The following is a 23,064-nucleotide window of genomic DNA, read 5'->3' as shown; positions in this document are numbered from 1 at the left end:
TGCCCAGAATGAGGTAAACCACACTACCACATACTTGTGGCCTAATGAGAGGTGTAGTAATGAAAGCTATTTACTGTCCAACTGACATGAAGAATTCTATTGCACATGGTGTTAACAAGCTGGACTTATTGGATGAACAAATGTATTTTATATCACAGATGAACTCCCCACCCACCTATTTAATGCATAGATGCATTCACCTGTTCAGGTAAGTGATCAGGTCATAGTCTAAATTCACCCATTAGGAAGACATTCTGTTCTGAGGCTGATGGAGAACCCAGTGGTGTTGGGCTCAGACCTCAGTGTGATGGTGTTGGACTCAGTATGATGGTGTTGGTCTCAGACCTCGTCCAGTGTGATGGTGTTGGGCTCAGTGTGATGGTGTTGGGCTCAGACCTCATCCAGTGTGATGGTGTATTGCTCGGTGTGATGGTGTTGGGCTCAGACCTCGTCCAGTGTGATAGTGTTGGGCTCCGACCTCGTCTAGTGTAATGGTGTTGGAGTCAGACCTCATCCAGTATGATGGTGTTGGGCTCAGACCTCATCTAGTGTGATGGTATTGTACTCGGTGTGATGGTGTTGGGTTTAGACCTCGTCCAGTGTGATGGTGTTGGGCTCAGCCCTCGCCCAGTGTGATGGTGTTGAGCTCAGACCTGGGTCAGTGTGATCTGTGCACTCAGGAGCTAGTTTTTCTAATGCATTTCACTCTGACAGGTAAGAATCACAGAACAGAGCACCGCTGAGTCTCTGCAAGATGCCTAATTCAAATGATGTACACTCTCATTCACTGACACACTCTCTCTCATGCACATGCACTCACACACATGCAGTTTTACCAGATGTGCAACCTCCTGTGTGTGTTTGTTGAACACATGTCATCCATGAAACCCTCACACGGATACACGGAAGCAATCCGTGCCAAAGTTATCCTGCAGGGAGGGAGAGAGAGAGAGAGAGAGAGAGAGAGAGAGAGAGAGAGAGAGAGAGAGAGAGAGAGAGAGAGAGAATCAAGAGTGTAAGAGAAAGGGAAAGATTGTAAGAGAAGGGGAGAGAGATGGAAAGAGCCAGAGAGAGAGAAGGGGGAGAGAGAGATGGTGACAGATGGAATGGAGTATCTCTGACTTCTTTATTTTAGGAACTTTATCTTCTTGACTTTGGCAGCCTGTCATTTTAAGCTCCTCTGCCTTTAACAAGGACCCACAACTGAAAGGTACATGCTTAAACATGCAGTTCACACACACACACACACACACACACACACACACACACAGCCTACTAGGCAGACATCTCGCTTAGTTTGCCTGCAGCTCAGACCCAAAACCCATCAGGAACTGACCCACTACAGCAATCAGACCAAAGACACAGACACAGATACAGCTTCAGCGCACAGACACAGACACAGCTTCAGCCCAGAGACACAAACACAGCTTCAGCCCACAGACACAGACACAGCTTCAGCCCAGAGACACAAACACAGCTTCAGCCTGGCTACACAGACACAGCTTCAGCCCAGAGACACAGACACAGCTTCAGCCTGGTGATGCAGCCATAAACACACACACACACTTACACATGAAGCACATGTAGCATACAACACCAAAAAGGGCTTGGAGACGCAATGCTGGCAGCTTTTTCTGGGGGCCCAGGGGAGAAAGTGTAGAAGAGGACAGAAGCTCAGGGTTGTGTTGGGCCTGCCACTGCACAGGCTGAGGGACCCAGAGAGCCCATCACACACACACACACACACACACACACACACACACACACACACAGACTACACGGATGTGCAGCCTGGAGAGTGTTAGTGGTTGGCCATTTTGATGTATGTTAGAATATTAGGTTTTGGCAGATCTTCTGTCTAACTAGACATTCTCATTTACCTTGAATGGATAGAATAACTATTTTAGAGGGGATTCTCACTGCTGTCTCTACATTCTAGCGGCACACTCGAGCTGTCGCCACGGAAACATGACTTACACTCCCGCACATTATTCAGCACACGGCCAGCGCAATTTTGAGGCAGTGATCTTTGACACATCCTCTCAGACGTCTGAGCAATGTTTATTTAATGTCCCTCCGACCTGCTCAGCCGTCACCACGGTAACTAGGACCATTTGTGAACCTCCCACTACTGCGGAACACGCCAGAGGTTGATGGTGGACACCCACAGATGAGTCAGCATTCCGGCACACGGAGTGCCTATGTGCCGCTGGGCTGAGTCATGACTGTCATGCTCTGGTCCAGATTTGCCAAATGTGGTTCCTCAATGTGACAAACACCCAGCTGGGCAGCTCCTTTTCACCTGGGCTCAGAATGTCCCCACAGTGAATTAACCAGCCTACCAGCCAGTCAACCAGCCCATCAGCCCACCAGCCAGTCAACCAGCCCATCAGCCCACCAGCCAGTCAACCAGCCCATCAGCCCACCAGCCAGTCAACCATCCCATCAGCCCACCAGCCAGCAACCAGTACACCAGCCCATCAGCCCACCAGCCAGTCAACCAGCCCATCAGCCCACCAGCCAGTCAACCATCCAATCAGCCCACCAGCCAGCAACCAGTCCACCAGCCCATCAGCCCACCAGCCAGTCAACCAGCCCATCAGCCCACCAGCCAGCAACCAGTCCACCAGCCCATCAGCCCACCAGCCAGTCAACCAACCCATCAGCCCATCAGCCAACTAACCAGCCCATCAGCCCACCAGCCCATCAGCCCAGCCCATCAGCCTACCGTGTGAGGTTGCATGTGTACGTGTGTGTGTGTGTGTGTGTGTGTGTGTGTGTGTGTGTGTGTGTGCCTCTGCACAGGTCTACCCTCTGGCTACATATGAATAATGTCTGGCATTTAAGAGGAAGTTACTTTAGAAGGAGGTTGGTGATGTGCGCACTCAGCAAATACATACATGCACACGCACTCATGCGCGCGCACGCACACACACACACACACACACACACACACACACACACACACACTATGGATTAACCACTCTTAGTAAAAAATGAGTGACACATCACTGCAAAGGAAATGCAGAACCTTATCTTTGTTATCTAACAAAGCTTTCTGATGTCGAACCCCCTGAAATAGCGACAAAACGTGCCAAGCGACCACGACCTCGCCTCTGACGTCCCGGCAACCACAGGAGCAAATTCCCATAAAATGATTTAATCGTAGCGTGTTTTACAAAAGACGGTTATCAGATGCGTGGAGCTGAGTCTCCTGTCCGGACCGTATGGAGGACTTCATCGAGCTCCAGGGCTTCCTGTGGTTCTCCAGTTTGGGTGGCATTTAAAAAGCGTCGTTGCCAAGGAAACAAAACAAAAGGCGAAACTATCTCTTTTTCTTTGAAAGAAGAGAACGACAAGGGTTATTATCGAGACCTGAAAATTTGGAGTCTGATTTTCTTCTATAGCATGCGCTTCACTGGGGACTTTGTCTCAGAACATATAACTGGAGCCACAGCTAGTGTGTGTGTGTGTGTGTGTGTGTGTGTGTGTGTGTGCGTGTGGGTGCGAGCGTGCGTGTGTGTGTGTATGCGTGCGTGTGTGCGTGCGTGTGTGCGTGTGTGTGTGTGTGCGTGCGTGCGTGTGGGCGTGCGTGTGTGCGTGCGTGTGTGTGTGTGCGTGCGTGTGTGTGTGTGCGTGCGTGTGTGCGTGCGTGTGTGTGTGCGGGCGTGCGTGTGTGTGTGTGTGCGCGCGTGTGTGTATGCGTGCGTGTGTGTGTGTGTATGCGTGCGTGTGTGCGTGCGTGTGTGCGTGCGTGTGTGTGTATGCGTGCGTGTGTGTGTGTATGCGTGCGTGTGTGCGTGCGTGCGTACGTGCGTGCGTGCGTGTGTGCGTGCGTGCGTGTGTGTGTGTGGGCGTGCGTGCGTGTGTGTGTGCAGGCGTGCGTGTGTGTGTGTGTGCGTGCGTGTGTGCGTGCGTGTGTGTGCGTGCGTGCGTGCGTGTGTATGCGTGCGTGTTTGTTGCAGTGCTCGATGCTTTGGGCGCCATGTACCTGTGTTTAACCTGACATGTTAGGACATACTGCTTCCCTGCGCCCGTAGGGAACGGCGTTCCCAACGCATCTCCCGTTCAGATACCGTCCCTGTGCCTTCTGCTCCCTTTACGCGATATCCACTCATGACTTGTAAATCAACGGTATCTGATGACAGAGGAGAGGAAGAAGACACTTCACACGGAGGAGTTCAAATGCACTTTGAAATGTGGCACGTGTTCCGAGCAGGTGCAGCTTCCTGCTTTCCTGCTGCACTCATCTGCTCCCACGGAGCTGTCACTCATTCAGAGGCCTTCCCCCCCCCCAGGGAGATCCCAGCCAGTTTTGCATAAACAGCAAAAGAAACAAGCAAACTCACATATGATTTCACCTTGTTCCTCTTTTTGTTTCATACTTTTATTGGTCCCCCCCACCACCCCGAGTCCTGCAGCATACAATCCATTGAATTGAGGGTAGCGTGTGCCACAATACAGTGAAGGTAGCGTGTGCGATGTTCTAGTCAGGGTAGTGTGTGCCATGCTCCAGTGAGCGTAGTGTGTGCCATGCTCCAGTCAGGGTAGTGTGTGCGATGTTCTAGTCAGGGTAGCGTGTGCCATGCTCCAGTGAGCGTAGTGTGTGCCATGCTCCAGTCAGGGTAGTGTGTGCCATGCTGCAGTGAGGGTAGTGTGTGCCATGCTGCAGTGAGGGTAGTGTGTGCCATGCTGCAGTGAGGGTAGTGTGTGCCATGCTCCAGTGAGTGTAGCGTGTGCCATGCTCCAGTGAGCGTAGTGTGTGCCATGCTCCAGTCAGGGTAGTGTGTGCCATGCTGCAGTGAGGGTAGTGTGTGCCATGTTCCAGTGAGGGTAGTGTGTGCCATGTTCCAGTGAGCGTAGCGTGTGCCATGCTCCAGTGAGGGTAGTGTGTGCCATGCTCCAGTGAGGGTAGTGTGTGCCATGCTCCAGTGAGGGTAGTGTGTGCCATGTTCCAGTCAGGGTAGCGTGTGCCATGCTCCAGTGAGGGTAGTGTGTGCCATGTTCCAGTCAGGGTAGCGTGTGCCATGCTCCAGTGAGCGTAGCGTGTGCCATGCTCCAGTGAGCGTAGCGTGTGCCATGCTCCAGTGAGCGTAGCGTGTGCCATGCTCCAGTGAGGGTAGTGTGTGCCATGTTCCAGTCAGGGTAGCGTGTGCCATGCTCCAGTGAGGGTAGTGTGTGCCATGTTCCAGTCAGGGTAGCGTGTGCCATGCTCCAGTGAGCGTAGCGTGTGCCATGCTCCAGTCAGGGTAGTGTGTGCCATGCTGCAGTGAGGGTAGTGTGTGCCATGCTCCAGTGAGGGTAGTGTGTGCCATGCTCCAGTCAGGGTAGCGTGTGCTACAGCACTGAATAAAGACTCAGACAGGGAGGACTTAACAGGGGAACTGGGGAAAATCTCACTACTTCATCACTGTCAGACTAATTCCTCCAAAGACCTGCTCCAGAAGCTCTGCTCAGCTACAATTAGCAGGCCGCGAAAGGGAACCCACGGCCTGCCAAAAACACACACAAAAAGCAAAAAACCCACCCAACCGTCTGTGTGTCTGCTCTCGACCGCACCTCCAGACCTTTCTGGTGCTGTCGTGGTATTACTCAGACAATGGGAAATAAGCGGCACCAGCTAACCGCACGTGGTCTTCCACGTGTCCTACTCGAGGCCCGTGGAAATGTGTCAGTTTCAGAGCAAACAGTGCCATGACCGCCCGGAGCCGCTTACGCGAGTGGGACGCTTCCCCCCGGCCCTGCTGACGTCTGCAGGCGCAGACCCGTGGGTTCCTCCTCTCCTCCACCTGGCTGTGTGGTCCCTGCCTCGCTCCAACCAGCCCTGCCACGCCGCGTTTCCGTGGGGTCCGACCGCACGTTCCGCCTGGCGCTCCACCAGCTCCCTGCTGGCATTTCTTGGCCGCACCAAACTTCCAACTCCCTCTCCAAGGCCGAATGAAATTCCCATTAATACAGTTTTCTTTTTCTTTTTTTTGCCTCAGACTTTAGCTGGCGTGCTGAAGAAAGCCAAACAAAACACGGCTTAATTGTACACTCTCAAGAAGTGAGCTGTACCGCTGTAACAGAGCAACTCTCCTCGGTTGTTATTCTTGCCGTTAGATTTTATTTTTTGATTTATGTTTTAATAATAATAAATTGCGGTGTTGGTAAAAGCAAGTTGCCTGAAAGCTTCCCCGCCGCTCTCAGAGAGGAGGCTAAAATAAGCCCTGGTTAGTTTGGACTGTGTAGGCTGCCATTATGTGGTCTGATAGATCCTGTTAGCGCTAAATTTAAGCACGAATGAAGCACCTCGTTGGCATCCAAAGCTCCAGACTGCTCCGAGCGGGGGCGGGAGAGCCGTCTTTTCCTAATTTCATGTTTACAATCCTGCTCAGGCACTAATGCACTACTGTCAGAGTGGAACCAGGGAATTTAATCCCAGACATAAATCAGGATTACATAAGAGATGAACAGTAGGAGAATATGACATGAGACCTGCTGTTTGGTCCAAAAGGAAGTCGCATCCAACCGACCTCTGAGGAGCAGGATGAAACTAAGGACATTAGAGATTAAATTAAAGATATTGGAGGTTAAATTACGGATATTTGAAGTGAAATGAAGGATATCAGAGATGAAATTAAGGAATAGAGCCCATTAGGGCTTGGCTTGCGTGGGACCGTGGTTCGCTCTGTAGGGCAGGTCCGACACACAGACCCGCCGGGTCTTTTACCATGGTAACGTAGGCATGCTCTGTTAGCTACAAACAAAGTCTGACAGGACCAATGAACAAGCCACTCAGAAAGGTGTTTACACCACCATCATGCAAATAATTCTAATCCGATCCGATGTTGAGGAGAAAGAGAGATCTCCATCATGGCAGATGCTGTGAGAGTTTAAATGCCCTGGGACTCAGACTCAAATGTTTATGGAAGCTGCTCAGAAACTGATCACCACGGGAACCGGTTAGGTTCCACAGACAGAAGTGGCCACCCTCCCCACCCACTCGCTACAGTCCACATTGTTTTTGAACAATCGCTGCTAATTTGCCATCTGGTTTGAGGCCTGCTGTTCTCAGAGTTGGGTTAGGGGCTTTGTGTGTCAGTCATTAAGGAGTTCTGTCAGGGATGGGCTGGCCTAAGTGTGGGCGTAAGGGGCGTGTGAGTGTGTGTGTGGCAGTGGATACAGAGACTATGAATAATGGGATCTCTGTTTGTGTGTGTGTGTGTTTTACTTGAGACCACCGTACTGTAGGTGCAAAATAGTGAATTCATAGATGAGGTTAAAGTGCAGAAAATCATTTTGAACTGAACAGTATGTGCATGTGCACGGTGTGACCCATATATTAGTGCTCTGTGGAAGCCACTGTATCTGGGAGGGAAGGTTCTTCCCCCTTATGCTGTGGTGTTTAATTCATGACCAAAAATAAAATATTTGTTTGCTTGGTATATGTCCTCTATGAAGGTTTGAATCATGTGTGCTTGTGCTAGCTTTCTCTCTCTCTCTCTCTCTCTCTCTCTCTCTCTCTCTCTTACTGTGTGTGAGTATGTTTGTGCATGCATGCGTGTGTGCGTGTGTGTGTATGCGTGCGTGTGTGTGTGTGTGTGCGTGTGTGCGTACGTGACTAACACAGGCCCTCCTCTGTGCTGATGAATGTGTTCCAGCTCACTGATCCATACACCTCTGCCCCATATACATGTATGTATGCAACATACATAAGCCCACCTGAAAGAGAGAGGGAGGGAGAGAGAGAGAGAGAACACTAGAGAGGAAGAGAGAGGGTATGTGTGAGAGAAAGAAAGAGTGGGAGAGAATTAAATGGGGGGAGAGAAATGGTAGAGAGAGAGAGATGGGGAGAGAGAGAGAGAGAGAGAGAGAGAGAGAGAGAGAGAGAGAGAGAGAGAGAGAGAGTAAGTTGATGTATTTTGAAGACTGGATCTTGCTGAGCAGATTCACATTTGTCTTAAAATAGTGTGTAATGCTGTAGCAATTAGAGAAAACACCGACCCCAGAACAGTCACTTACCTCCGCGCATCACTGACGCCAGAACAGTCACTGACCCAAGAACAGTCACTGACCTCAGTGCAATCACTGACCCCAGAACAGTCACTGACCCAAGAACAGTCACTGACCTCAGTGAAATCACTGACCCCACCGCAATCAATCACTGTCCCTGGTGCAATCACTCATGCAACCATAAACACTGACCCCAGACCAGTCACAGACCCAAGTGTAATCACTGGCCCCAGCACTGTGTAATTTTTCTGAGCTACAGTCTTACTCAGCTCACCTGCCCCATTGCTCAGTGGAAGACTGGCTGTTGTTTCCTGTTTTTTGTGGCTTCTCTTTCCATAGTTTGTGTGGCGAGATCTTATAAAAGTGAATTCATATCTGCTCACATCTCTGAAAGTTATCATTTCTGCAGAATTTCTGCATGTTCAAAGTTGATGCAGGGCTGGGTATGTTATACCTTAAATACAACAAATTGTCAAGCACATTGTACTTGTACCTAATTGTTTTATGCTTAAAAACTTAAAAACTACAGGTTTTCTTTTTTGTAATGGTCTTTTTATTTGTTCACACTGAATATCTTACAGTAGTAATGATATTATCAAATGAATGTCAATTTTGTTCATTACACTGTGATGCAAACCAGCATAAAGCAGCATAATTCAGGATACGACAGTGTGAGGTGTGTCTTTTAGCTGAAGGTAAATATTGTTGAATAATTTGTTTATCGCCAAGTCAACTACTGACACATACGATTATATTATTTTATATATTCTATTTAAAATTAGTTCTAGATTCATGCAGACACTTCTGCTTGCCACCTTAACAAAAATCCATATTAAAAAGTCCTGGAAGCCTCTCTGGGCTTCCGTGTGGACCATGGCCTAGTGTTCAGAGTGCATTTCTGATGTTTTAGGCTCTACTCAGCCCAGCAAACACACAGCTGGCGTTTAAAGTTAAAGAACTACCAAACGTAATACGTTGAATTGCCTGTTTCATAAAAATACATTTATGCATCGTCTGCTGCAGGGGACCCACCAGAAATCCTGCAAAACGATATGATGCGAACATATAAACGCAGACGTGATGGATTTAACCAATTTCTCCCATATCAAGTCTCTTCTGATCTGTAAATCTTCAAATATGTGTCTAAACATTAAAGAACTAGAGTGATAATGTTTAAAATTATGGCGAACATTAATCGGAAAAGATTTTTGTTTTTATCATCGGCCTGAGTCAGATAGTTATGAACGGTGGGAAAGATAAACACTATCAGGAGACAGAGATGGTAGAAATTCCCCTTCTGTCGTTCTTATCTCAGCCTGCAAAGAAAACCTGGCAGAAAAGGGTTGATCTCTGTTCAGTCCAGATCTGTCCGCCTGGTCTGTGACTGACATAGTCTTTTTTTCTCCAGAACTATCATTTAATTCCTGCAGATCCTGTCAGCGCAAACAAACTTCCTCAAACTTTTTTTTTTTTTTTTTTCAGTTTTACCTCAGGCAAAAGTTATCTCTGTCACATATGCATTTGAAGACATGTTCCATTGTTGTCACATGCAATATTTATAGCAAGTTGTTTTTCTTTTGAGAGGAGAAAGACAGTAAGATCCGCTTAATAACACAGACGAGATCACATCAGTCAGTCGGGTTTGTAGAGCCTCGTCCCGGCACGGCCAGCCATGACAGCTTAGCAATCTACATGTCAATTTTGCTTAATTGGCCAAACAGAGTACAGTGTGTCTTCTGACAGCCTTCGGAACACAGGCAGAGATCTGCCATCGCTTCACTGTTAGGCAGTGTACTGTCTGTCTCCCTGTGCAAAAAAAGCTTTTTCTTGGTGAAATGTTAAAGAATCTGATGTGGGCCCCTGGCATTGGTTTGTCAAGGTGCGTGAGGTTGTACCTGTGTGCAACGCTAAAACAAGGAAGAAGTGTAGCACAGTTTTTCACAATTATAAACACACTTTTCTTTCACACAACAACTATCAAATTCTTTCCCATAGTTATATTCAGACCATTTCATTGGTTATCTGCCCTGGTTAATAGGTAACAGCTTTCCTGGGTGAGTGGACAGAGCAGGAAGTGCACTTTTCTTTCTAGTTGAATAACTGTCCTCCAGTTTGCAGTGACCACACCCCCAACCAGGCCTGCAACGACCACACCTCCAACCAATCAGCGGTAACCGTTACCCCTTTGATTGCTGACCCCCAGGACACCAATCAAGGTATAAGACAGATGAGTAGTCCTGTCTTTAAATACATATATCACTTTTATACCACTACACCAATTACACTTTTAACCTAGACAAGGTTGTAACCCCGGCAACCATGAAGAGGAATAGGAAGGTTGGATCCAAAATGGCTCCTCTTCCTGTCTAGTGCTTACTACCAGTCCAATGTCTGATGCTAAGTAATCCTTGGCCTTAATTTGAGTTTCCCTGTGAAGCCAGAGTCCAATCAGTGAAGTTACCCCTCGTCAGACCTGCTGATCCACCCAAAACGCACCTGGATTACAGCGGAGCTCCGGGTTCTCCGAGCCGCCCTTAGGTCAGCATGAGGAGGGGGCGTGGCCACTGAACTAGGAAGCAGAAGACACAGAAGAACCACGTGTCCATCACCCCGAAACTCAAGACACCACATCTGGAGGCACGACAGCTGGGTAGCTCTGAAGTCCTCCTGGCATACATCCTAAACGCCTGTCAATCTGCCGCGCTTTGCAATGCAAATGAGGCCTATTTAGTCAGGCCCTCGGGAGAAAAAAAGATTACAAATTTAGGGGAAAACTGTGATGAATGGAATAAAATATGTGAAGGTTTTTATTCTGTCGACATTCTGCTCTGCTCATGGCTATAACATAAATGTGTGCCAACAGATTCAGTTATAGGAGTTTGTCCACTTTATTGGAATTAAGTTATTTAACATGAATAACTCATACTAAACAGTGATTTTGAAAATATTTTAATATTTATATATTTAATATTTTTTTATTGTATCCTAATTTGGATAAACATCCTGATGTGTCCACCCCCAACCAATCTACAGTGACCACACCCCCAACCAATCTACAGTGACCACACCTCCAACCAATCTATAGTGACCACACCCCCAACCAATCTACAGTGACCACACCCCCAACCAGTCTGAAGTGACCACACATGAAGTAATATGGAGCATATTGCATGTCAGTAATGATAAAGTAGAAATACTATAGTGTTGTTTTGGCCGAGACACCAATTCCGATGTCTAGTAGTCTGAGAGTCTACTCGTCTGAGAGTCTACTGGTCTCAGCAACTTACAGCTGCAGCACCTACAAGTGAAAAAGAAACTCACAGACTTGCCCCCACTTGATTTTAATTGGTCTGCTGGTCTGAGAGTCTGCATTCCTTTGCTTTCGCTCTCTCTCTGTCTCTCTGTCTCTGTCTCTCTCTCTGTCTCTCTCTCTCTCTCTCTGTCTCTCTCTCCGTTTGTCCATCCATTCAGGCATCAAGCTACACACTGTGCTCAGCAGTGATGTGATTGGCAGCCCCCCCCCCCCCCCCCCCCACACACACACACTGGGCTTGCCTGGGTCAGGCAGCTGCTTAAACAACACTGATTGGGAGCAGTTCTGTTTGACCTTTAACCCTTCTTAACCACTTCCCCCTCTTCCATTCTCTCTCTCTCTCCCTCTCTCTCTCGCTCTCTCTCTCCCTCTCTCTCTCTCTCTCTCTCTCTCCCTCTCTCTCTCTCATCCAGCTCTGAGAGAGTGAGACACAGTCATGTTTGTAATTGGCCCTCTTCAGTAGGCTCTGTTATTTGTAGGGCTCTGTGTCTACACAAGTAGCCATCAGCTTAGCAGCATCCTTAAGAAAGAGAGAGAGAGAGAGAGAGAGAGAGAGAGAGAGAGAGGGAGAGAGAGAGAGTGTGAGAGGAAACATATGTTTCCCTGAGCCATGAGGACTTAATAAATCCTGAGTGGGTGATTAAGGCTTTGGCCTTAGTTCACATTTGAATAATCCCAGTGAAATCTTACCGATGGTTTATGTGGATTGATTTCATGGCATTGTTTTTCAGAGAACTAGCAGTGTTCCCAAAAATGACGTGCCTCACTCTGTGATTATCCCAGCCTGTAATTAACCTGGTTAACACCAAGATGGGCGGGTTCGAAAGCACAGAAGGACAGACACTCCCTTGGGTCCTTCCGTGGCTGAAACTGCCCTTGTGTGGAGAAAGAAGAGATATCACATTTTCTTTAATGGAACTACAATGGGGGGGTAGAGCTGAGAGAGAGAGAGAGAGAGAGAGAGAGAGAGAGAGAGAGAGATAGATAGAGAGAGAGAGAGAGAGAGAGAGAGAGAGAGTGACAGAACACGTGTATAGGGTACAAACCGCTTGGCTCTTGACTGCGTGGGTATTTTTGGTCTGGCGAGGTGGGGGGACACCTCAGATGTCTGGTGCTAGGGGCCTCCAGCTGTGCAGGAGGCCTTCGGAACTTGTCATCACATCAGGAGGCACCCGCAGGAGGACACACACACGCACGCGCACACACACACACGCGCACGCGTGCGCAAACACACACACACACACACACACACGTGCCGCGCTGGCAGAGTTTCTCACTGGAGACTCATTGCAGAGGAGAAGTGGGCAATATATGAGAAGTGAACGTCTTCCATTTATCTTGTTAGGGACTGGCAGAGAGAGACAGAGAGACAGAGAGAGACAGAGAGACGGGGGGATAGAGAGAGAGAGAGAGAGAGAGAGAGAGAGAGAGAGAGAGAGAGAGAGAATGCAAATTACAAATTAAATCCAGTAGAAATGGAATCCAGTGTATGTCCTATTTAAATGAAAATAAACACACTTCTCTACTCCTAGTAACTGTGGTAGAGTGGTTAGACACACTCCTGTAGTCCTGGGTAACTGTGGTAGGGTGATTAGACAATGAATGGCAGATGTGTCTAAGATTGATGACCTCAAAGGAAGTGACCTGTGGTGAAGCTGTTTGTCACTCATTAGTCCTCACCTAACTGATGCAAATTCTAGCAGAGACACAGGGGAGCAGAGACGTAGAGGAGCAGAGACATAGGGGAGCAGAGACCGAGGGGAGCAGAGACCTAACGCCTCCCGTGAAACACTACCTAGTAGACAGCCAGCTAACATTACTCTGTGCTGTACGAAATAATCAGACAGTTTTAGTGGAATAGTGCATGTATGTGCATGTTATTAACCCGATTCTCTTCATTCTGAGAAGTTTGTAGGTAGTTTGGAACATATGTTTAAGAAATACAGTAAATGCATTCACACGTGTTTGTGTGCATGTACCTTCATTTGCATGTGTGTGTGTTTGTGTGTTTGTGGATGTGTGTGTATATTTGTTCATGTGTGTGTGTTAATTTGTTTGTGTGTGGTGTGGGTGTGTCTGTGTGTGTGTGTTAGGATGTGATGTGTTTGGGTGTGTTAGGATGAGTTGTGTGTTTGTGTGCGATATATGTTTGTGTGATTGAGGGTGTGATTCATGTTTATGTTTGTGTGTGTGTGTCTGTGTGTGTAGAGGTTAGCGAGAGTTGTAGACACTGGTGAATAGATTGATATGGCCGGTCAGAATGCACCATCCTGAAGGTCAGAGTTCTCACATTGTGTTGCTAACTGTGTGATTTCCATACTACTGGGAGAGAAGAAAGGACGTGTGTGTGTGTGTGTGGGAGTGAGTGAGTGTGTTTAGACACATTTATGTGTTTTCCCACAACTGTGTTGTACTGGGTCAGAAATAGCAGCAAACTTTGCTCTGCTGTCGGCTTCCACTGCGTTTGGTTTGACATTCTAATTGCCACATGGCTGAACAAAATGTCATGAAACTCCAGAACTGAACATGCCATCGAACCAAAAGGCTACGAATAGAACAAACCAGGTCTGTTCAACCTAACACGAGATACAGGGGAACACAGATGAAGAACCAGAAAGAGATGAAGGGATAGGGAGAGAAGGGGTGTGTGTGAGAGAGAGAAAGAGAGATGGAGAGAATGAAAAAGGCAGAGAGATGGACTGAATGAAAGGGTTGAAAAAAGGTAGAAGAAGAGGGAAAGAGTTAAATATACCAGTGCAGAGTTAAATATACCAGCAGTTAAATACCAGCACAGAGTTAAATATACCAGCAGAGTTAAATACCAGCGCAGAGTTAAATATACCAGCAGAGTTAAATACCAGCGCAGAGTTAAATATACCAGCAGAGTTAAATACCAGCGCAGAGTTAAATATACCAGCACAGAGTTAAATACCAGCGCAGAGTTAAATATACCAGCACAGAGTTAAATATACCAGCAGAGTTAAATACCAGCGCAGAGTTAAATACCAGCACAGAGTTAAATATACCAGCAGAGTTAAATACCAGCGCAGAGTTAAATACCAGCGCTGAGTTAAATATACCAGCACAGAGTTAAATACCAGCGCAGAGTTAAATACCAGCACAGGGTTAAATATACCAGCAGAGTTAAATACCAGCACAGTTAAATACCAGCGCAGAGTTAAATATATCAGCAGAGTTAAATACCAGCACAGAGTTAAATATATAAGCAGAGTTAAATACCAGCGCAGAGTTAAATATACCAGCAGAGTTAAATACCAGTGCAGAGTTAAATATACCAGCAGAGTTAAATACCAGTGCAGAGTTAAATATACTAGCAGAGTTAAATACCAGTGCAGAGTTAAATACCAGCACAGAGTTAAATATACCAGCAGAGTTAAATACCAGCCCAGAGTTAAATATACCAGCAGAGTTATATACCAGTGCAGAGTTAAATATACTAGCAGAGTTAAATACCAGCACAGAGTTAAATATACCAGCAGAGTTAAATACCAGCACAGAGTTAAATATACCAGCAAGGTTAAATACCAGCATAGAGTTAAATATACCAGCAGAGTTAAATACCAGCGCAGAGTTAAATATACCAGCAGAGTTAAATACCAGTGCAGAGTTAAATATACCAGCAGAGTTAAATACCAACACAGGGTTAAATATACCAGCAGAGTCAAATACCAGCAGAGAGTTAAATATACCAGCAGAGTTAAATTCCAGCACAGTTAAATATGCCAGCAGAGTTCAATACCCCAGTGCAGAGTTAAACACACCAGCACAGAGTTAAATACACTAGTGCAGAGTTAAATACACCAGTGCAGAGTAAAACACACCAGCACAGAGTTAAATACACCAGTGCAGAGTTAAATACACTAGTGCAGAGTTAAATACACCAGCACAGAGTTAAACACACCAGTGCAGAGTTAAATAAACCAGTGCAGAGTAAAACACACCAGCACAGAGTTAAATACACCAGCACAGAGTTAAATACACCAGCACAGAGTTAAACACACCAGCACAGTTAAATACACCAGCCCAGAGTTAAATACACCAGTGCAGAATTAAACACACCAGCACAGTGTTAAATACACCAGCACAGAGTTAAACACACCAGCACAGAGTTAAATACACAGTTAAACACACCAGCACAGAGTTAAATACACCAGCACAGAGCCAAACACACCAGCACAGAGTTAAATACACCAGCACAGAGCCAAACACACCAGCACAGAGTTAAATACACCAGCACAGAGTTAAACACACAGAGTTAAATACACCAACACAGACAGACTGACTGAGTGGTAGGTAGACAGACAGACTGACTGAGGGGTAGGCGGATAGACAGTCTGAGGGGTAGGTAGACAGACAGACTGGGGGGGGCGGATAGACTGACTGAGGGGTAGGCAGACAGACAGACTGAGGGGTAGGCAGACAAATGGACTGAGGGGTAGGTAGACAGAGAGACTGAGGGGTAGGTAGACAGACAGACAGACTGAGGGGTAGGTGGATAGACAGACTAAGGGGTAGGTAGACAGGCAGTATGAGGGATAGGCAGACAGAAAGACTGAGGGGTGGGTGGACAGACAATTACATTTTTGTGTTTGACAGATGATTTTATCCAGGGAGACTTACAATTTCAATCATGTTAGCAAGGTAGGTGAGTGCAGTGCTAGGAGTGCTTGCCCAAGGATTCTTATTAGCATGGCATGGTGCGCTTGCCTGCATGGGGCTTGAACCCCAGCGCCCCCTGGGAGAGGCAGCATTGTGCCAGTGTTGTTGAGACGGGCAGACAGAAAGGAAGATGAGCAGACATACAGAAAGGCGTATTGGCAGACAGACAGAGAGAAGGATGGGCGCACACACACGTGACAGACTGGCAGAAAGACAGACAGGACGACGTGCAGACACACAAATAGGTTAGGATGAGCAAGACAGACAGACAGGTAGGTAGGAGATGGGCAAGACAGACAGACAAGTGGATTGGCAGACAGGCAGAACATAGCTGGGCCAGTCAGACAGACAGATGAATGGGCAGACAGTCAGACAGACAGACAGACAGACAGGCAGGCAGATGGAAAATGCCCCTGGCTGGTCTTCCTCTAGCTTCATACTTCCAGGATTATGTGTGAATATTAACAATATGAAGCAGAAGACAGATTAAGATGCCCATCACTCAGCACTGAGGCTCCACGCTGTGTGTGCAGCAACTGGTCTGTGAGGCCAAACATACCCTCAATTAACCCCTGAACCGCCTTTGGCAGGTCCTGATTGGCTGTCTGCCACTCTTTAGCAACATCATCAAACAGGGACAGAGCTATGGAGCTGCTGGGTGGTAATAACTCAGGGTCTTAGCCTCAGTTAGGCAGTTAGGCAAATTAACAGAAAAAAGGAGGAAGGAGATAATCAAACTCTACACACACTGGGTCTCATGAACAGTGCCGCGTGCTAAAGACGCTTCCCAGCGTACCGCACACCCAAGGTGGTTCGGAATACGAATCTCACACAAACATCCTACCAAGTTAATTGGAAAACACCATGTGAGTCAAACTTGCACAGTGATGAAACCAAGTCCATCAGAAGCTGACATTTCTACAGTTCTCTCCAGCCTCTTACACCCACCCCCCACCGCGCGCATGGCAACCTGCTTGAGAATGAACTCATACCTAATCACGGGAGGTTAATTGCAAAGCTGACCACCAATACTTAGCTCTGTTGGCTCAGCTTAGCAGGCAGCCAAATAACGCTGTTTATTTGCATTTAGAGTTCGACCACTGGCATAATCACCTCTCAGCCATTAACAAAGGTATGGATAGAGAAGACCATGAGGCACTGAAGCTGTGTTCCAGAATCCAGACCTAATGTAGACTATGACCCTCCCACAGGACCTAATGCAGACTATGACCGTAACACAGGACCTAATGCAGACTATGACCCTAACACAGGACCTAATGTAGACTATGATCCTAACACATGACCTAATGTAGACTATGACCCTAACACAGAACCTAATGTAGACCTACCCTCTGTCTGAAGGATTACAGTACAGCAGTCAAAGATATGATGTCTCAATAAAACACCATTAGCCTAAAAACCAAAACTCCACGACGACAGGGAAAATTAATATGTGGAAGTATGTCACACTCACGCACATTAATCAAGACTGATTCCTAAATCATGCCCTGTGAGGCCTGTTTATAGTGGCTGCTAATTACATTTTCCCTCAAACTGTATTTCTTATCAGATGGTAATTGTAAACATGTGGCTTGCTGTTTGGATGTTCCAATCAAGTAAGTGTTTACACAGGGAATTGTCTAGACAACACAAGCTTTGTCTATGACTAACAAGGTTGTATATACACACAGTAAGATCAAGTTAATCAAATTAGCATAGGTAATGTTCGGCGCAATAGCTACCAAGCTGGCTAACCAATAGACTGGATGTCAGTTTATGAGGATTCTATCAAAACAAATGTCTAATTGTGCATGAGACATGCGACTACATAGGTTGTAGTGTGACATTAAGTCCTACCACGAAATGGGACGAGTGTTATGAATTTCTATATTCTGACATCATGAATCTTTCTGACAGAGAATCATTTTTAAAATGAGAAGAGAGTAAAGTCTCTAACCAAAAGCTCTACAGATGATTTGGCTTCGGTTTACAATGAACCTGCAGGCCCTGTGCAGCCTTCCTTCATTCCTGCTAAATCAGACCTGCAGCTTGAAGAGAGAGAGAGAGAGAGAGAGAGAGAGAGAGAGAGAGAGAGAGAGAGAGAGAGAGAGAGAGAGAGAGACAGGATAACAGACAAGGAGAGAGAGAGAGATACAGGCTAACATGCAGAGAGAGAAAGACGGAGAGAGAGAGAGAGAGAGAAAGAGAGAGGCTAACAAACAGGCAGACAGAGAGAGAGACAGGCTAACAGGCTAGCAGAGAGAGAGAGCGAGAGAGAGAGAGAGAGAGAAAGAGAAAGAGAGGGAGAGAGAGAGAGGGTGAGAGAGAGAAAGAGAGAGAGAGAGAGAGAGAGAAAGAGAGAGAGAGAGAGAGAGAGAGAGAGAGAGAGAGAGAGAGATAGGCTAACAGGCTAGCAGAGAGAGAGAGAGAGAGAGAGAGAGAGAGAGAGATAGGCTAACAGGCTAGCAGAGAGAGAGAGAGAGAGAGAGAGAGAGAGAGAGAGAGAGAGAGAGAGGCTAACAGGCTAGCAGAGAGAGAGAGAGAGAGAGAGGCTAACAGGCTAGCAGAGAGAGAGAGAGAGAGAGAGAGAGAGAGAGAGAGAGGCTAACAGGCTAGCAGAGAGAGAGAGAGAGAGAGAGAGAGAGAGAGAGAGGCTAACAGGCTAGCAGAGAGAGAGAGAGAGAGAGAGAGAGAGAGAGAGAGAGAGAGGCTAACAGGCTAGCAGAGAGAGAGAGAGAGAGAGAGGCTAACAGGCTAGCAGAGAGAGAGAGAGAGAGAGAGAGAGAGGCTAACAGGCTAGCAGAGAAGGCTGCCTGGCGTGTGGCAGGGCTCTTGACAGGCACAGTGGACAATGCACCCGCCCCTCTGCGCCCCTATTAAAGTGGCCCTTAGCCTCCAGGCCAGCGGATTAGTGTGAATACACTCATTTCCCCAGGTAGCGGATTTGCCTTCCATTATTCGGCCTGGGCTCACGGATCCCTTTTCAGCCATACCAGCAGAGGTCAATTATCCGCAAGGCTGAGTCAGGTATTCTCCCGTAATTGGAAAGTTCATAACAGCCACTGCCATCTGGTGAGGTAAACTTCGAGATTTGGGTTTCAGAATAAGAGTGTAATGAAGTTGTTTGAGCTAAGGTGGGCGGGAACTAGCACAGGCTGTTGGAGGGGGGCGTAGGGAGATTTTTGCAGCATGGTCTGAAATTAAGGACTGTTAAAGTGAAAAATCAGCGATCGTCATGCCGACTGCACAGAGGAGGAAAAGCGTGCGATATTGTGCTCGACAGAGAGGAAGTGCACCGAAAGGGCGAGATTTTGCCTCCGGGTCGTGAGCGCTGACGTCATTTTTTTCAGTTCTTTTTTCTGGGCAGAATTCAGGGAAAAGCCAGTGAAGGTGCATGCAGGAAGGATGAAGCAGAGTGAACGCAAAACGCACGCGTGACGACTGTAAACAAAAGAGTGGAGTCGATCGAAACATCGATTATACACACGGCTTGCTCCTCTCGCCTCTTCCTCTCTCCTAACATCCTCCTTTCATACATATTTCATGGCCCATGTGAGGGCCCATGGTCACCTGTCTGGGGACACTGACCGATGTCTGTCCTGCCTGACTCCAGACCACTGTAGAAGGGGTGGAGTCTGGTGGGGTCTCCCCTCCTTGCTGCCCTTCCCCCCAACAGGGCCCCATCTGTTGGGCGTCTTGGGTGCAGGGTCCGGATAGCTGGTCGGCTGCTGGTAGTGATAATATTCCATGTTTTGGATGCACCCGCCGCAGGCTGCTGGATCTGCTGGAGGTTTGACTTGCGCTTGGATGGCTGTCCGGATGACGGCGTGACGGCGTAGGGGACATGCTGGAACGTAAACCGTGACGTAAACAGTCAGCTTGATGGTCTGGGCTGCAAGAGACTCCGCGAAACACGGCTTAGCAGAAAGAGATGTATGACTCAGCAAACCAATTTGGTGGAAAATAACAAGACTAATTATCATGCAACTACAGCTCGGGTAAATAAATAAAGAGCCGGGGGAAACGTTCAGAGAGGTGATAGGATGGCGAATCTCATGGGCTAATTAGTGCAGTGTTAGGCAGGAGGCCCCGCGGGCCGTACGCGTGGGGCGCGCCTCTCTCCGGAGGACCAGTACCGCTCTGACATCCAGGCCCCTGGATATAATAACCCACCAATATTTGGCCCAGAGAAAAAAAGAAGAATCCAGATCGTTCTGCCCCACAATCCCCCTCTGCTGTGTTTTCTGCAGCAGGGACTCAGTGTCCCTGGGTTTGCGACAGTCTCAGCCTGTCCAATTACTGGTTTTTGCTGCCATTAAGGTCAGATCATTAACTCTGGGATGAATCCGCGCTCAGTCGCGGCTCGGAGGGGCGGGGCTAATTTTAGCAAAGGAACTCTGCTTGTTTTGGCTTCAGTTAGGGATCTCGCGTGACGGAACTCCTGCTGGGGGAACTCGCACGCCGCCTCCTGCCTGCGGTTTGCTGTCGCTCAGAGTCGTCAGGTGAAAGGATCAACAAACCGTAAAATTGAGCGGCAATAATCAGAGCCTGTGGCGTTGGGGAGAGGCAGCCGGGAGACAGGGAGCGCCGTTATTCCGAGAGCATGATGCTCCTCTCTCTCTCTCTGTCTCTCTTGTGTGCTCCTCTTTCCCAGCTAATCAGGTGCTGCCAGCCAGCCGAGAGAGCGGAGTGCATTAATGACGCCCAGAATGCACGCTTCTCTGGGAATGACGCACGTGTCACTGACTGAAGTCAATGAGGAGAAAGAAATTAAACACGTGATCACCAGGATCAGCAGATCCCTCTCCGAGAGCAAAGTTAAATGAGCCTCTGTGTGTGTGTGTGTGTGTGTTTGTCTATGTATGTGCGTGTTTATGAATGCATGTGTGCCTGTGTCTGTGTATGTGTTTGTGTGTGTGTGTGTGTTCATACATCCATGTGTGTATGGCTGTTATCATGTGTATACACTTTGTACGAGAGCCCAAATTAATCTGTCTATGTAGTAGTCATGTCTTCCTTCTTATCAACCTTCCTATTAAACATGCAGACGTTTGGGCATCACTGTTGGAACACTGCACACTAATACGACTCCAGACTCTCTCCCTGGGCTGGACGACTGGAGAAACATGCTCCGGTTGGGACAGCCAGCCAGCATTCCGAATGTGTAGGACTGGGACAAAGCGAAATACTCAACAATTGGTAAACCTTTTCAGCTTCGTCCATAAGACTTCAAACACACAGGACCAACCTTCAAGACTGCTGGACTACTGCAATGTCTGTCTGCCTCAACCCAACATTCTCTCACTCTGAGAGGAGAGACAGTGACTAAAGCACCACCCTGCACCTCCACCCAACAGGGTCTCTGCATCCTCTACGTTCTCCATCCGTTTTAATCAAGGGCTACAGAATTGATATGCTTCACTCACTCTCTGCAATAAATATTTCAGCCCTTGCAATGAACAACCATATATCAGCCATTTTCCCTTCTTGTGTAATCAGATATTTTAGTTTTTGATTTTCTACAACAGTTACATTAAAATTCCATTAAAATTCGAAATATGTTTTATTTAGACTTACCTTTCTTCATTCATGTGGGCATTTAAAAATAAAACTTTATATTATTTATATTAGTTTTATTTTATATTATTAAGAGCAGTATATGGACATATATGGTTTTTCATTGCAAGGGCTCATTTGGCAAACAGATAAGAAAATAGTGTTGCAAAACCAAACAATGAAAGTGGTATTACTTATGTACACATACAACATATGACATACATATGCATACAAAACATGTTACATATACATGCTAAACATATTACATACAAGCTACATACAAGTTAAATGCATATAATATATACACTAGCAAAAACACAGAATGTGCAGAACTTTGTGTATCTAAAAATAATTTTCTTTAGAAAGGAAATTTCATTGTGTAACTGTACAACAAGCAAAAACAACATAAGCCTGTGACATGTGACCTATGACCTGTGTCGATTCTCCAGAGCAGAAATGTTTTTGCCAGAGCTGTATGTACATTGTGGCCAAGTACAGAGCAGACTGAAATATGACTCAGTGTGTTACACACTGAAATTTCACTGTGTGTTACAGACCGAAATATCACTACGTGTTACAGACTGAAATATGGCTGTGCGTGTTACAGGCTGAAATATGGCTGGTTGTGTAACAGGCTGAAATATTGCTGGGTGTGTTACAGGCTGAAATATGGCTGGTTGTGTAACAGGCTGGAATATTGCTGGGTGTGTTAGAAGCTGAAATATGGCGGTGTGTTACAGGCTGTCCTTCAGCAGGGCAGTGCTCAGAGCTGAAAGCTGACAGCATGTGCATAGCGGGTCCCTCCTGCGGCTCTATTGCCAACGTATACATGAACATGTACTCATTTACACAAACACACATTCTCAGGCACGCACTCACCTACTCACATACACACACACACACACACACACACACACAGAGCCTCAGGTGTGGCTCCAAGGTAAAAGCGGATGATGGAGACTCTTAGGAATTTTGAAGGGACTCTTTTTTTTGATGAGCCAGACAGTGTGGAGATGGGCTAAAGGCATCTGCATGCCAAGCTGCAGCTCTGAGGGAATTTCACCGCTTGCCTTTAGAGAAGAAGCACAAGCTCGCACAGCGACTCTGACATCTCACAGCAGACGCAAATGGCCCCTTAAATCAACACATTTCCCATGGTGCAACAGTGAACACCTTTATTTTTGCATCCAGGGACAAAATGCTGAAATGAGAGCATGCAGGAAATTCAGAGAGGCGATTGAGTGTGACGCTGTTTTCTTTGGCTTGCCTCTGAGGAACGCTGAGGAATTATGGAGTGAGTTTGCACTTCAGAATTATGGAGTGAGTTTTTCCAGACTTTTCCTTATGGTCACCACAGAAGGCAGCAAAGGCCCAGGAGATCGTCTCATTTCCTGTCAGAGTGTGCATGCCACACAAAAACACACATGCGCACGCATGCACGCAAACACACGCGCACACGCGCACACACACACCACTGCAGCACATGCTAATTCAGAACTGCACATCTCATTTTTTTCTGA

General features: G+C 47.1%; 1 long non-coding RNA gene across 1 annotated transcript in view; it reads left to right on the top strand.

Moving 5' to 3' along the window:
• Positions 1-21,575, top strand: part of LOC118242159 — a 25,066-nt gene extending 3,491 nt beyond the window's left edge. Inside the window, exon 3 of the long non-coding RNA XR_004776603.1 lies at positions 21,036-21,575. This is a non-coding gene — a long non-coding RNA (uncharacterized LOC118242159). The remainder of the gene's footprint in view (positions 1-21,035) is intronic.
• The last annotated feature ends 1,489 nt before the right edge of the window (positions 21,576-23,064 follow it).

Source organism: Electrophorus electricus, chromosome 10 (assembly GCF_013358815.1).
Source record: "Electrophorus electricus isolate fEleEle1 chromosome 10, fEleEle1.pri, whole genome shotgun sequence".
In the NCBI taxonomy this organism is placed as follows: Eukaryota; Metazoa; Chordata; class Actinopteri; order Gymnotiformes; family Gymnotidae; genus Electrophorus; species Electrophorus electricus.
The sequence above is the reverse complement of the archived record's forward strand: the minus strand, read 5'-3'. Positions and strand labels throughout refer to the sequence as shown.